The 16,123-nt window shown below is 45.4% G+C and overlaps 1 protein-coding gene and 1 long non-coding RNA gene across 3 annotated transcripts in view; one reads left to right on the top strand and one right to left on the bottom strand.

The window, feature by feature from the left end:
• Nucleotides 1–16,123, bottom strand: part of MARCHF4 (membrane associated ring-CH-type finger 4) — a 78,029-nt gene that overhangs the window by 1,328 nt on the left and 60,578 nt on the right. The gene's annotated exons all lie outside the window — the stretch shown is intronic.
• On the top strand, nucleotides 161–13,462 carry LOC107316857 (uncharacterized). Its single transcript, XR_001556614.3, has 3 exons — nucleotides 161–1,421; nucleotides 5,820–5,950; nucleotides 13,123–13,462. It is a non-coding gene; the product is annotated as an uncharacterized LOC107316857 (long non-coding RNA).

Below are 16,123 nucleotides of genomic sequence, written 5' to 3'. Positions count from 1 at the left end.
TACAGCTCCATCAGTGCTCAGAGCCCTTCCAGCCTGACCTGGAGTGTCTGCAGGGATGGGGTTTCTACCACATCTCTGGGCAACCTGTGCCAGTGTCTCACCACCCTTATTGCAAAAAAAACTTTTCTCTTATATTCAGTCTAAATCTCCTCTCTTTCAGTTTGAAAACATTTCCCCTTGTGCTCTGCTGGATCCCTTTCCTCCCGAATTAAAAGGATTACAGCTTCATCTCAGCAATCAATAAACAGGTCTTAAATGCAGTGGAGTGAGTTATGCTCTTACAGCAGAACAGTATCTGTTTACCAATAAATGCCTGAGGTTTATCTATTACCAAGCTGGTTTTGCATGCTGCATAGGCATGATTCACCATGTGTTTGGAGGGTATGTAACTGCAGCTGACGTGCTGATGACGTCTGCTGTACCAGCGTCACTGCGAGCTCAGAGCACATCTCCCCACACACATTGCAGCGGAGCAGACACGCGCACAGAGGCCAGGGACAGCAGTCAAACACAAGAAGGGGTTGGCTACACCTGTAAGTGGTTTGTCATCCTCTGCAAACATTTGCTCATTGGCAAAGCGGGTACCTTATCAGACCTCATCGCTTCCAAGAGGAGTAAACAACACACTTGGAAAAAAAAAATAGCTTACGTAGTTTCTGCTGTGAGTATGCAGAGAATGCATATGTCCTGCTATCCATCTGTATGCACTAGAACTGATATCTGGGGGATGGCAAGTGGGCTTTAGGACGCTTGACTTCTCTGCATTTGAAAGAGAATGAGCAGCTCAGGCCCTTCCACCAGGCGTTTGCTCATCTCCCAGAGCTCTGCCATCCTCCCCACAGCAAGAGGGCTGGAAGGATGAGATAATGATAGAAGTTGTTTAGAAGATGCCATTACGTGACTATTAGGCATTGATATCATTCAAGTTACCAAGCTTTGGCTATACCCTTTGAATGCAGTGCAAGCAGCAGTGCCTACAACAGTGGTGTTCTTACCCACTGAGGCTGAACAAAGCTTCTCATGTAGACTGGCTTAGTTGTTGCGCTGTAATATAGTTAATAAGCTTTTACTGGAGAGTGGGATTTATGCTATATGAGAGGGTCCTTGATTTGCAGCCATCTGTCTGATAGAAAAGCGCCCTTATGTAAGTGAAGCCAGATCAGCAGGTAGGGCATGGTACTAGTTGAGTTAGCACATGGATAACTTCATTCTTCTCAACAGTGATGGCTTCGCTATTCTTGGTCACCATCAACATCATCAGAAACGTTTATATTAAGAGCAGCTCTTCTGCCCACCTGTTCCAGGAGTACAATTACGAGATCAAAGAACAAAAGACCTACAAGATGCAAGAAGCAAAACCATGCCAAAATGAGGAGGCTGACTTGTCCAGCAAGGGGTGATGATGTTCATGACAGAATACAGTAAGTGGTTTACTGTTATCCCCGATGAATTGAATGTTGGGGCTTTACCCTTCATCCAGCTTTCCCAGACTGCTTCTGATGACAGCTAGCTACAGCTAACTAAAGCAGTTCTATACTTGACCTCCCTTTTACCCACTGATAGTGTGCTGATACCTAATTTCTCAGGGCATGCATCTGACTTTACAAACTTTAAATTCTAGGTTTACTACCATCTTAATTTCTAGCCTTTCTGATTCTGAACACAACTAGAAGCCCTACTGACTCGATCACAAATTAGCTTCAGGGGGACTCACGTTCATCTTTATGTAGTGCTGAGCGTGTTTACTGGCTGTTGAAGTAATTACATGAGTTAATTTAAATATTCAAATCTAGCTATTTTGGGACATGGAAAATAGATGGGAAGTAAAATGGGCTAAAAATATGGGGGAGATTCTTATTCTGGTTCTCAAAAGCCATTGAAGTTGTACAGGTGTAATCCTGTAATGATGCCAGTTTTCCAGAATGAAATAATAGGATGTCATAACAAACAAACAAATGTTTTTTTTCCCCTCTACTTCGGAACATGGTTGAGAATTCTGACATCTTCTGATCAAAGCATAACCATAAGAAGCAAGACTTAGGGAAAGCCTGCAGACCCAGCCAAGGAGACAGCTTTGAAGCAGGGCTAAAGTGGATTGGTCCATGACAAGGGACATTAGACACATATTTAAATGAGCTGTCTGATGTGTAATGAATGAAATTCCACTCTGATCAGTGACAGAGCCAATATTTCTCTGAGTCCACTTTTAGCCTTGGATAAAAGAACCAGAATCAAATATTTTCTCCTTGGCTGTAGAACATCCTCCATAGAATCAAATCCATTCTCCAAAGTATTAAACACTGAGCCAGGACTGTAAATCTATTCTTAATTACCTTATCACAAATATTTAATGCGCAGGCTGATTCAAGAGGGCTGTTTATAAAATTCTTGTTTGTTTGCCTTCTAATTATAAATGTTTATGATCTTATGCAATTAGCTGTGTGATGCTGATGGATGGGTTGCTGAGTCAACTGAGCACCTGTTTTCTTAGATAATTTTGGTTTCCAAATATTTATGAAAGTACAAAATAACTTGTTTTCCTCCGTATTTGCGGGGCTCTAAATTACTTATTGATTTCCCAGTGTCAAGCTCAGGAAGCTGTAAAATTAAAAAGGAACCAAGCAGAGGGGTGGGCAGGGAGGCGGAAGTAACGGTGATTCATTTGCAACAGTGAATGCCAAGATTAAGCAAGAGTCCATCACTTCATATCACCTTTCAGGATGCTTAACACTTGAAACAAATTTGGTCTGCCTGAGTTAAATTAGGTTTGGGATTCCTACGTTCAGCTGTGTGTAACCCCCTTCCAGAAGCACTCCTCCCTGGAGATTCATTCTGGTTAAGAGAGCTGAATCTTCACAATTAAAGGCCAGAGAAAAGTGGAAAAGCCTTCAGGAAGAACTGTGTTCAACTGGAGGCATCCAGCTGGAAGCAATCATTCTGTTAGCCAAATCCTCTATATGTGGGGCAGATAGCAAGTTGGTGTTAACTCCTCTCTGTGAACTTGTCTCCTTTCAACTTTCCAGTAGTGGCCTAATCCTTTTCTACTCTTCCCAAGTTTATCTTTCCCGCTTCTGCTCCACAAAATCTGTTCTCAACATATCCTACGTGAAAGACATTGTCTTCAGAAAGAAAATCTGTGTGAGTTTCACACGAATCTGCATTGCTCCAGATTGTTGCCAGGTCCATGAAATCCCTTTTTGCAGCGTTGGTGAAGTGAAGCTCCTAGAGAACGTGGGCGCTGAGGATGAGTTCTTCTCATTTTGTTTACTCATGCAGAGATCTGACTGGACCAGTATCAGAGGAGATTCCTTGAACTGAAAATGGTTGAATGTCAGGGGAAATAATCAGGGAACCTATCATATATGCTTGTCTTGCTCATATGATTTCACTCATATGTCTGTTTGTTTCTGTGATGGAGGCATGGTAGTGTGCCAGGTTGAGCTTTGGTCATGCTTAAAACATGCTAAACTCAACAGCATGCTAAGAATATCTCTTTTTGCTATATTCACTCTCTTATAGATTAGACTTTCTTTTCTCTTTCTTTTATGACTTGATCATTCATGAGTCCATGCAGAGTCAGACCATGGGTAGCTCTGTAGCGGAGGAACTCTGTAGTGTCTAGGCAGGTGTCCAGGTTCCTCTTAGTGCTGAGAGAGGATGCAGAAGCTGTATCCAAGGAGCCCTTTGTCTTTTGGGTTTAGTTGGGACAGAGGTGCATTGCCATTGGTGGGCCTGTGAGAAGAGGGGCCCTCAATAGCCAGAACAGCTGTTGGCAGAGCATAGGCAAAAAAAAGATGTAAAGGGACCCAAATTTGAGCCTCCAGATGGGCAAGAAGTGATCAGCTGAGGTACCACCATCCTGTGAGATTAACCCAAGAGGCTGCAAGTCCTCAATTTACAGCAGCCTTGGAGCAGCAGATTCCCAGAAATGACAAGCAATCACCCTGTGCACATTATCAGCTCTACCACCAAGCGAACTTTTCTCCAGGACCTCCAGCCTCTAATTAACCTTTCTCTCATTCCAACACTTGCCATGCATTTTCTTGAAACAGACAGGTAAATTCTTGGGGCAGAAATGGCTTCTCCCATTTGCCACTAAAGAAACCATGAAAACAAGGCCTTTGCTGACAGTGAGTGGTACTTTGCCCTTGTGCTGTCACTCACATTATCTGCAAAAGCAAAAATCACAGTCTGTCCTAGCCAGTTACTCTGTCCTGCTTCTCACAAAGCCCCTGCCCTGTTATCTGAACCGTCATCTCTTGTTCCCACCTTCAGCAACTCTTCCACCCTTCAGTTTCCTTTCCAAATGCAGTTTCTACTCAGCCAGACAGCTGCCACACTTCTGCCTGTTTCTGATGCTTTCCTTGCTGAGTGTCAGAGGAAGATTATGGCAGCTGTGATCAAAGTTAAATATTTGCATCCATAGCAGTGATGGCTCAGGCCAAGGCCAGCCAATCCTCCTGGGAGATAGGACTTTCATTGCTGGACTTTCCCCCTTTTGACATCATTGCATACACAGACCCTTCTTTCCCTTCCTGTGAATTCTTTCATCTTTTGTGGCAATTTCAAATTCCCGCACTTCATTTATTTCCTTGCATTAATCTCATCCTATATGCTCTATCCTTACCTTCGTTTTATCTTAATCTAATAGCAGAAAAGTGGCTGTACTAGTTCAGAGAGGAGGTCTGCCTGTCATGGCATCCCACCTCCAGCAGTAGCCAGTAGTACAAGAAGCCAGGACAGCAAAACAGCAAGGAGAAGGATTTTTCCCTGATGGGTTCTGCACACTGCCTACATCTCCCCTCTTTTGAAACCATTTTCCCTTGTCCTATCACAATAGACCATAGGTTTCTGGTGTACTACTGTGACACGTACTGACTTCTGCTCTGAACTCTGCTTTTGCTCAGGTAAAACTGACCCTACACACCCCAAATTCTTGCAGTCTCTCTGAGATCTCCCCATTCCGAAAGACAATTTAGAAATAACCATGAACCTCTGCCTCATGTCAACCTCATATCCCATAATACAAAAGAGATGAGTCCTCATCAGTGATGCAAGAGAGTCCTTGGTGATAAAAACCTGGAAAAATAAACAAAAGCAAGAGGGACCTTTCCCTGGAAATATGTTGTTGGAAAGGGGCATCTGGTGTCTGGCACCTCCTCAAGGTCCCTTCTAGCTGAATCTGACAAGTTCTTTAAACAATACAACATCTTTAAATCCTCCAGGGCTGAGACTCAGGGCTGCAGAGCTGTGCTCAACAGGCACTAGTGAAGTGGATAAAGCAGGGAGTGGGTAGATTGATAACTGAAAGTAATGTCATGGCATCAGTGGGACGCTGCACTTGGGCTAATTTGGGAGGGAAGAAGTGACTATCAAGTGGGGAATCAGGAAATTCTCTCCCTCTCCTTGATGTGTTGTCACAGCATCACTGTTTCTGGCACTGTGACTGCCTGGCCCAGCTTGTGTTAAGGGTTTTGTTTTCTCATCCCAAGGATAGCACTTTGAACTTCTCTTTATCAAATTCCACCTTGTTGATCTCTCCAATTTGGCAAGATGATTTCAGAGTCTGATCTGATCCTCCAGAGTGCTTGTAGCCTTTCCAAGCTTGGTGTCCTACACAGATTTTGTAACAGCACTTCCCATTTCATTATCAAGGCCACTAATAGAAATAATGAAGAGAGCAGAGTCCAAAACATTCCTATTTGAAACGTGTTTCCAGTACATCACTGACAACAACTACAAAAGCAGTTTTTCAATTGGTTTGAAATCATCTGCTTTTTAGTTACATAATCTAAACCACATTTCACTGTTTTCTTTAGGGGAACCTGAAGGCAAAGCATCAAAAGCATTGCTCAAGCCATGGGATGTCAAACAGATTGCTTCCTCCTCAGCCACTCGGATAGCGACCCTCCCAAATCAGAGGTGGTTATACTCTCATGCTCATCAACTGGTCAGTTAATGACTTTTTCTCTTATCTTTCTATGAATCAGTTAAACTGCTTTGCCCTTCATTTCCTTGATCTGCTGCTCAAACCCTCTGCAATGACAGAGATTATATTCAAAGCAAGGTACTCTGCCTGCATTTCCCCAGCTGCCTGGCACCTCCTGTGTCCTCCCTGAGTTCGCAATGATAAAATGCTCACGGGTCAGGGATTGCTCCTGCGGCTTCCTCTGAAGTTCATTAAAATGTGCTGACAAGGACACAGCTAACTTGTCTAAATATTTTTGAGTCTGTTCTTCTCTGATTCTGCCCTGGGCTCCTTTCTCCTCATTAAAATTATTTTAGTTACGTTTTGAAGACTGAAACAAAGGCAGCATTTAATGTTTGGCATTTTTTCTTATTTTTTTTTCCTCTCCCATCAAGTATTATTTGAGCTCTTACACTTGCTTTAACATAACCTTATAGACCCATTTCTTGTTGTCTTCTCTCTCCCTGACCTCCCTGGTCATCCTAGGGCTTGGGTCAGACTGGTCCCCCACGCCTGTGTGATTCTCGGAGACCTTTCATTAGTTGCAGGTTCTTCCTTCTGCCTTTCTGTGATTGCAGCTTCTGATTCTGAGTCCTCAAAGAGCTCCTGATGCAGCCTCAGTGCTCTCTTCCCACGCTTCTGAGCTTTCCCCTGCACAGGCACAGTTTGCTGTTGTGCCTTTAGTATCATCCCTTTTGGCAACCGCGAGCTGTTCGCAGCTCTTTTATCCTTCTGATTCTCTTCCCAAGAGTTACTCCCTGCTCTGCTCCCCTGAGGCTGCTGCTGCTGCTGCTTTTCTGGAGTCCATTATCCTCACATCATACATTTCTTGAGTTCAGGAATGCTTTCATCGCACACTCCCTTTTCATACAAACTACTGCAATGTTCAGATTTTCAGGGATTCTTTGCTCTCAGGAAAACTCAAATATGATGGACAGACTCTTTCCTAACTCTCATCTCTGTTTTCCAAAGTAATATTCTTTTTCTACACCATGTTTCCAGTGCTTTGTGGGTAGTCTGCCCTGCATACATGAGGGTAATGGATGATCTGGGACCTCTGTGCCATCCTTAAGACACTTCTAATTGTTGTGAGGCACCAGAGCATTGAGCAGAATGCTTTTAGTCCACAGGATATCTGGCAAAGGTCTGCCCTGAATGCTGATACAAGGAGACTGTGCAAGCTGGGAAATGTCCAGCACTGAACGATACACAGCATACACTGAAAACTTATTCATAAAGATTAGAGCTCAAGTGAATGCTTAGCATAATGAAAAAATAATTAGCTGATTATAATCAGGCGTTTTCTTATCAATCATTCTCCATGTGCATTTTTTAATACCTCGAGAGACGATTAAATATGTGCAAGGCTGAGCTGTGCTTTGGCCAAGCAGAACTGGGATGGCTGTGTGGCTGGGCCCTGTTCACTGCTGCTGATCATCGAATCACTTCAGTTGGAAGGGACCTTTAAAGGCCACCTAGTTCAACACCTATGCAGTGCACAGGCACTCAGAGCTTGGTCCAGCATGACCTTGGAATCAGTGGGTGATGTGTGCCATCTTGGAGCCCATGGGTCTGGGGAAGACAAAACACTCTTCTCCCCATCACCCTTAGGTGTATTTTCTGTAATGGGAATGCACTGACATCATTCTGTGTCTCATGCTTGGCTCTCCTCAGGTCACACAGGCTGTGACTCTAGCAAAACCGAAGCTGAGCCCCTCCAGTGTATGCAGATAAGCTGCTCCCAGCTCTCTTTGTGAAGGCGTGGACTATTCCCTTTCAGACCAACAACAGCACAAGCAGGCCCCCAATCCCTCTGTTGCTGATGAACCAGCAAACCTTGGCTTAGTACAGCTTGGCTCCTGTCATGCAAGCTGGGCTTGAAGGACAGCTTTGCCTTAATACTCCTCAGCCCCAGGTGGGCCACAATCCCCTGCAATGGTAGCAGGGGCCCTTCTGCTTCCCTACTCTGCTCCATCTGGCAGAGCAACAAGAGCAGCAGCCCCATCTGAGCTACGCCCCAAGCTCTGCACAGCCATTAGCACCCACGCTTGGACTCAGCAGGATTCCTGCTGGCTGGAAGAGGGATCAATGTGCCAGTGTCTCATAAGGTCATCACAGTTGCTATGGCATTGGTAAGAGGTGGATCACTGAATTCACTGGGATGAATGGAGCGGACAGCTAGAGACCTTCTGTCATAGGGCTGATAGGAGCTGGGATCAATATGATATAAATGCAATGTAGAGCTTTTATGGCTTCCAGGCAGATGCCAACTTCTCTGAGAGCTGCTGCCTCCATCTGCAGTCACGTCCTCTGCCCAGCCACGTGTTCCTCCACAACACATGGGCATAGCCCTATTGGGCTGAGCCGGGTTACCCCTCATTGGGTAAGGCCCCAAATGAGGAAATGTAATAAGCTGATATCAAGTGTCTAAGGGACAGAAAATTCCATTCAGCACTCCCACATGGTTTGTTTGCAGTGGGAAAACAGCATCAGTTGTCTGCAGGATGCCACTTGTGATAGAAGAGCTGGGCTGGCCCTGGGAACCACATAGAGCAGTACCAGTGCTCTAGAAATGACATTTTTTCCAGCTCTACATATACAATCTACCAGCCATGACTTTCTCCTACCCTGCCCACTTGCACTCACTGCCTCAGAACCTGGACAGAACAAACAAAACAAGAACTAACAGCAAAAATGGGTAAAATAAACCTCTAAGTAATCCTCGCTCAGGAAACAGTCAAGCCATAAACAAAAGCACTCTTGCAAGCTCAGCTGGATGCAGACAGCTACAGCAAAATGGATGTTGTGCCCTTAAGGGCCCTTGTACTCCTGTGGTATTTAATTCGTAGCACACGATAAAGCAGAAGATTAAAGGGCAGTCTCTAGCTGTACAGGCAGCAAAAAAATGGAGACTTCTTGGAAAAGGCAAATAAATAAGGAACAGAACTTCACGGGCAGAATGTTCTTGGTTCTGAATCATGTGCCTCCACTATTCTCCACGTATGAGTCTACCTGAAACTGTGCAGGTAAAGGAAGGACTTAGAGGCATTGCCCCTTGCTCTCTTTGAGATTCTCCTCCTTGCTTCATAGTGAGGATTGTAGGAATCCTTTTGGTGTGCTTTTTCCTTCCACATTTACAACGGAGAGGACAGTAGCACCCCACACCTTGATAGGACATTGTGTACAAGAGGTGCATGGCACCAGCTGTGTATATGGCAGATGCTACTGGATCTTTAAAAGAAGGGAACAGAAGATCACAGCCCTCCTGGTAAGGGTTCTAAACCTCCCTATCCTATAACAAATACTATTTTGACTAAGGTGCTGTTTATGTAGTCATGCTATATCCTCAGATATTCCTGGGACATTTCTCTAAAGGCAAAGCTGGGCAACAGCACTGTTTTGTGTAGAGCTTTGAAATCTGGCATCCATACCAGCTTGAAGCTAAACTTGAAAAGTCATGCTGTCCCCCAGGATGGAAGTGTATATATATGTTTTCAGACAGATGAGAATGTTTCATTTGGACTTGTTTTTTTCTTAATGTATTCCAATTCTGATGCCGAATTTAAAATACTCAGTGTGAGCAGTCATCTCTAAATGCTAAATCAAAATGCTTTGTTTGGTAATGATCAAAATATGACATTTGCTTATTGAAGGTAGAGCTAACGTCTCTCTGTTCTTATTAGGAAATTAAATTCTGTAAGGGAAAACGGGGATAGCTTCACAGAATTTTTCATTCTCTGAGGGCTGCAGGTCCTGTCTGAGCCTCACCCCTTGAGATTGCTTCTGCCACCAAAGCACTCTTCCGCTAACTGTGCAGAACTAAGGAAGGAAATCAGAACCAAGAGGCCAAGGGCCATGTTTGTCATTTCTGATCCATCAGTATCTAGGATCGGATCTTGACCTGAGACCACCCGTGCTCCTGTTTCAATTCTTGCTCACAGAATTGCTGTGTATGGGTCTGAAAGATGGCTGTCCTTAGGAGAAGAACGGATCGGTCACTGCTATAAGAAGTGATTCCAGGGCTGGACTAATGTGTCTTCATGTTGATCTCTCCTTACCTCTTTCTCTGGCTTTCTTCATTGTAACCATACACTGCAATTTATGCAGCTGGTGTGGAGGTTGTGCCAGCTGCTTATGAGGGAATCTCCTGCTTTGACAGGCAGGCAAGTGTTCCTGCCTCTGCCTGTGGATGGGAGCTGAACCCAGTGATAAACTCTCTCCTTTCCAACAGAGGATCCAATGACACAGGGAAGCCACCTTCTGATTATAACGTATCAGAAGATGCAGTTCACAAGGCAGAAGGATCTCTTCTCCCTCTTAGAAAAATGTTAATTACGTTGCCCTCACTAAATGCTAAACGCATTGATCCATTGGAGCAGAGAGCACCATATGGTTATTCATGACAAAAAAACATCTCCAGAGCCCTGTTGCAACAGTGGGTAACTGTAAGGAGCTGGATATGGATTTGGGGGCTGAAAGAACATATGTAAAAGACCCAGGTTCTTTTCTGGTGGTGCTGGAAGCCAAGACCCGCCCTGTAAGTAGGAAGAGAGAGGGTGAAAAGGGAGAAAAAAGCTGCCATTGCTGTGCTGGAATTCAGAATGCAAGTTGAGCTCCTGCAGCAATGCCCGCTGGTGAGAGCAGCACACACACACACGCACACTGGCTGGCCCACTCTGCTCTTATTGAATAATCAATGCAGCATTAGATAAAAATAGGTCCCATCTTTCAGGAACAGAGGGGTGGCACGGCTTGGCTTTGCTAAGCATCCACTGTTCCTGGATAGTGGCCAAGAAGCCAGTGGGCAGCTCAGCTGTGCAGCCTTGCTGCTCATACTGCTGGCCCAGGTACAGGGCCCTGAGTGAAGGCAAGGGACAGTCCCTGCCCATCTGGATTGAGAGCCCCACAACACATCCTGCAGGGAATGCTTCTGTCTCCACAGCTGATAAATCAATCATTTACTGAGAGACTTTTAGGGCATGCACGTTTTGGCCAAATGTATGCAAACCAGATTCACAGTATGAAAAAATGAGCCTGTCTTTTTCCGTACTGCCTTCTCTGTTGACAGGGCACAGCTCTGGTCACTCCACTTAGCTCCTTGTAGCTCATGGAAAACTGCTTTACAGTGAGCAGGGAGTCTAACAGTGTCTAACAGCCTAACATCCCCCTTCAGACATTAACACGCAAAGCTGGACTGTTCATCCTGTCCCCCTCTTGAGACTGTCCTTGTCTCTCCTGGCTTGCTGGCTCCATTTTGAATGTTAGTTGAGGGAGGCCTTCAGGGACTTTTTAGCTACATCTGCTTCTAAAGAGACCTCTTGGGACTGACTAATCTGGGACCATGCTCCCAGTTTGTCCTGCACCTGTTTGCAGGCACACTGGTCAAAAAGTACATGAACAGCATGGCAAACTGTGCACCAAGCTGATGGGCATGGAAGACTTCAGAATACTCTTATGGGATTCTTACAGGTGTGCTGATGGTATACGTTTCCTTTCTGGGTTGGCCTCAGGCTTATCCTCTGAAGACATTTCATAGAATCATAGCATCATTTGGGTTGGAAGGGACCCTTAAAGGTCACCTAGTCCAAGTCCCTGCAATGAATTGGATCACTGTATACAGATGAAGACTTAAGACTCTGAAGGCACTTAGCTTCTCAGTTTCTCTTTATTTTGTTGGGACTTAGGCTTCTAAATCCTTTGAATGCTCAGGGCTCAAGTAACCTGGCTAGAAAACACCCCAAGGTTTCATCAGCCTGGTATTTCCTTTAGGAAGCAAAGCTCATTTAAAACAAAACCACATTAGTCTTGGCAGGAAGCTTGAATTGTGACCATTTCAAGGAAGCTCCATTAATTACTGCTCCCATTGCTCTATGAAAGATCAAATGCTGCGGATCAGTTTTAATTGGCTATTGATTTCTTATGTTATTACCTACAGTTGTGCTGAGATGCCGTCAGACATATTGGATGCTTTTGATTATTCTTGCTGGCAGCTGGGATTAAAAACAGCGGGCACACACTTCCTGATCTGTAATGGATTGCCCTGGTGTGCCAACAAAAATCGTTGGCAGGATGAATGGTCCTGCTCTGCCTGTCTCTTGTGCTATTGAGCTGCAGTGCAGCTATGTAGTGAAGGCAAATACCCTCAGGGACTGGCTGCCAAGGAAGGCGAGGGAAAAGCTTCAAAGAACATGAGGATTTAGTGCCTACAAAAGTGAGCGACCGTCAGCAGCGAGGCAGGGTGAGTCAGAGTGCAAGGAGTGGTTGAGCATGGACAAAGCATCAGCCCCACCAGGCAACAACCCAAGGAAAGGCAGATCAGGTTGCTTCCACATCGCCAGGGATAAGCCCCCGACGTGTCAATCATGGGGATGCGATGTGTGCAAAAACAAGTGGGACTGCACACATACACAGTGACTGTGCTGCACACAACAGCCTGCTTATGTCCTTTCTGAGCTGCATTTCTCCCTTGGAGCAGGCTTGGTGATTTCCTAAGCCTAGGCTGTGACATGCTCTCATTAGCTGGCAGAGTTACTCCTTGTTTAACAGGAGATTGTTTCCTGTCCTCCTGACCCCAAATGACACTTTAATCTACAAACACCGACTTTCTCTAATTGCACCTTGACAGAAAGAGAGACAAACCCCTCCTTCCCCCTCCAAGGACTGTCATTTAATTAACAGGCAGGTATCTCTCAGGATTTACAGCCCAGCTCTAAGCTGCCAATCTCTCTACCGGGTAGCTCAGGCTCACTCCACTTATCTTTACATTTCAATACTTGCATTTCTGCTAATCCCTCTTTAGGCCAGATTTCTGGTTTTACCTTGCAGAGACCTATGCGGAGAGCAGTTAATCAAATGAACTGTCCCCACCTCACTTCTCATTTACCTCCTGGCCACGGATCTCAAGGCTCTTATGTTGTAGATGGCTTCATAGCAGAGCAATACCTACACTGGCACCGTTGCCTGTTTCTGGTTTAATTCAGCTCTCATGTCTGTCCTGTAGACATGACAAGATGTAGCATACATAAAAGAGAGAAAGAGATGAGACTGAAAGACATTAGGGCTGGCTGGATATCAAGAAGCATTTAGTCTGTTCCTCCTTCACAAACTGGGATCATCTCTCTGCAACCTGTTCTTGACATATGTTTTTCTAACAGGTTCTTTAAAATTTCCAGTATTGAAGACTCCTGCAAATCCCAAGCAATCCAAGCAACCCTTTCCAGAGCGCCCTGCCCTCCTGTTAGATGTCTGAGAACAAAGGGGAGAACAATGCTGAAAGACCATCTTGCACATCTTGCCCAGATGGATACAACTTCTGGTACACAGGGCCATGCCTTCTGTCTTGCTGGTTTTGAGGAGGAGATTCATTTTATTTTGGTTGTGTTTTTGTTTCTATTGGTGGGTGCAGGGGCAGCAAATGGTGTTTGTCCATTAATCTGTCTTTGCTGAGCTTGCTGGAATCTAGCAGAGTTCAAAGAAAGCTTGTGTATTACTGCATGTGAGTGCCTGAGTCAAACCCTCTGAATTTGGATGCATGGTTCATTAGTCTCTGGGTTAATGCTTCCTTTTGAAAGGGCAGTTTGGAGCAGATCAGACAGTTTCAGAGCACCTGCATGCAGCTCAAGTGAGGATACTAATCACCAAGTGATCGGGTGTGAATCCCAGTTTCCATGTGCCTATTGTTCTCCTGGACAAAAGTCACTCAATGACTACTCAATGGACTTGAGAGATGGAAGAACAACCAAAGTGGATGCAGGTGGGAAGTGCCAAGGAACTCTGCTTCAGCACAACTGCTCATGTGGAAATCAAAGAATCACAATTGTTTGAGTTGGAAGGGACGGTTAAAGGCCATCTAACCCAACTTCCCTGCAACGACCAGAGACACCTACAGGATTAGGCTGCTCTGCTTCTCTGCCAGTGGAAGCAAAACTCAGGATCAAACTGACAGAAGGAGCAATTGGAATACACACAATTAGCGTAGGCCCTACAGAATAGCATCTGCAAGGTAAGGCTGTGCAGCCCATTACCAAACAGTGCACAACGTGAGCATTATGTTAGCTGAAAACCAAACAAACAAATCTAATAGGACTGAGTGCATCCAATGTCCTGCTCTTTCCCCATCACTGAGCATTTCTTAGTACCTTATTTTTTTTCATACTCGTCCATGGGCTGGAAAGCAAAAAGAGAAGAGGGCTGGGCTGTGGAGGAAGAGTTACAAAAATGCACAGACTGCACCCTGGTATTTCTAGAGCTATTGTCACTACAATTATCCATGAGAGGTTTTATCCTGAACTTGCAGAAGTGGAACTAAAGCATGGAAAGGAGTAACACCGGGCATCGGGCAGTCAGGAACAGAACTCTGAGTCTCTGGAGCCAGCGTTGCCCAGTTGTGATCAAAGACATTGTGTGGGGATATGAGGCCTGGGAGAAGGATAAAAGATGGGAAGTAGCCAATCTGCACTGAGGAACACACTGTGAGTCTTTAAGAGAGAGAGCTGCCATTGCGGCATCATCCATCACAGTCAAGGAAAGCTGCAATGAATGAGGAGTTCTCAGAGTCATAGAATTGTTTGAGTTGGAAGGGACCTTTAACAGCCATCTGGTCCAATCTTCCTGCAATGATTAGGGACACCTACAGCTCCATCAGTGCTCAGAGCCCCTCCAGCCTGACCTTGAGTGTCTGCAAGGATGGGGCACCTACCACCTCTCTGGGCAAGCCAGACCAGTGCTTCACTACCCTTATTATTAAAAAAAATTATTCCTTATATCCAATGTAAATCAATTAAACAGCTGGGAATGCAAAGGCCAAAACACAAGCACATTTTAACACTGGTGCTGACTGCATACACATATCAGCTTTTCTAGAGAAATGTATGAAATGTATACAAAAGGCTCTCATGGTACAAAATGTCATCTCTCCTGGCTGATCATGGGTGGGCTGCCTGAAAGTGCAGCAGACATGCTGCACACAACACAACTGCAGTCAGCTGTGGGTGGGCACTGCTCTGAGGTGCTGGGCAAGAAAAAACATACACATCAAGGCACTGCATTGTAGTGCTTCCCACTTGCTTTTGACTTTGTGGGAAAAACAGCATGTCTGGCCCACCAGCGCTGCCAGATGTGCAGGGAGGACTGCAAGGCAAGGGGGGGCTGCTCTCAGCTTCAGCTCTGAAGTATTCCTGGGAATGGGATGGCCCCTTGCTCTCTGGCTGGAAAAATCAAAGCTCACAGCTTGGGGCAGTGTGCTTAGTGGTGACATCAGAAGATGTGCAAAGGGATATTTTTTCCCCCCCAAGAGAAGGTGGAGAGGAGAAATAAAGGCAAGATCCTTAAAAAAGCAAAACCTGAAGATCTGAATCCGTCTGCCCAGCTCCCTTTCAGTTCCTAGCTGGCATAGCTTGTTCTCTGCCTTGTGGGAGGATTTAGCATCTATTGACAGATGAGCTAATCAGTTCCCCTCAGCTCTTGAAGCTTTATCAAAGCCAGTTAATCATATTACTGACGTCTGTCCATGCCAAGGCTCTCCACTTCTGTCCTCTTGACAACAAGGTGACACGCGCACATGCCACATGCACAGAGAGATCACTTTTTTCCACTCCCAAACACACCAACAAGAGAATATCACCAGGGCTCCTGTGCCAGCACAAGGGGGCTGCCTGTCTCTCTTTCACCTCCCTCACCTCCCTTGGCCACTTCTTGGTGCTGTAGATCTGCGGCAGCTCACGGTGGAGCAGACCAGGCTCATGTCTTGTCAGCACAGTGGGAAGAACTGGTCTGGGTTTCAGCTGTCCCATCCTGGAAGGATGCTGATGCCAATCTGAACCCAGACCAGGGCATGCTGCCCATACCTCTCTCCCTGAGGCCAGGTTTGTGTTACTTCCCTATCCCAATTTCACCAGCAGCAAAACAGATGTACTGCTGTTCCTGAGGGCTGACCTGAGGGCTGTGCTCCTTTCCTCAGGGATGGTTCTACTCATACTAGCATTAATCCACCAAGCCAAGAGTACTGACTTGTACGATTGTTGTGGTTTTTTTTCTGGGAAACTCATTCTGCATTTACACCAATAATGGAAGAAAACAGGCATGAGGAACTTTCTGGAATGCTCTCTGCTTTCTGCTTTCTGGCAAGGTCTCTTGCATTCATGTTATATCTGGTGC

This window comes from Coturnix japonica, chromosome 7 (genome assembly GCF_054131305.1).
Source record: "Coturnix japonica strain WE chromosome 7, WE-NBRP24, whole genome shotgun sequence".
Classification (NCBI taxonomy): domain Eukaryota; kingdom Metazoa; phylum Chordata; class Aves; order Galliformes; family Phasianidae; genus Coturnix; species Coturnix japonica.
Note: the sequence above shows the minus strand (reverse complement) of the source record. Positions and strands in the feature narration are given on the sequence as shown.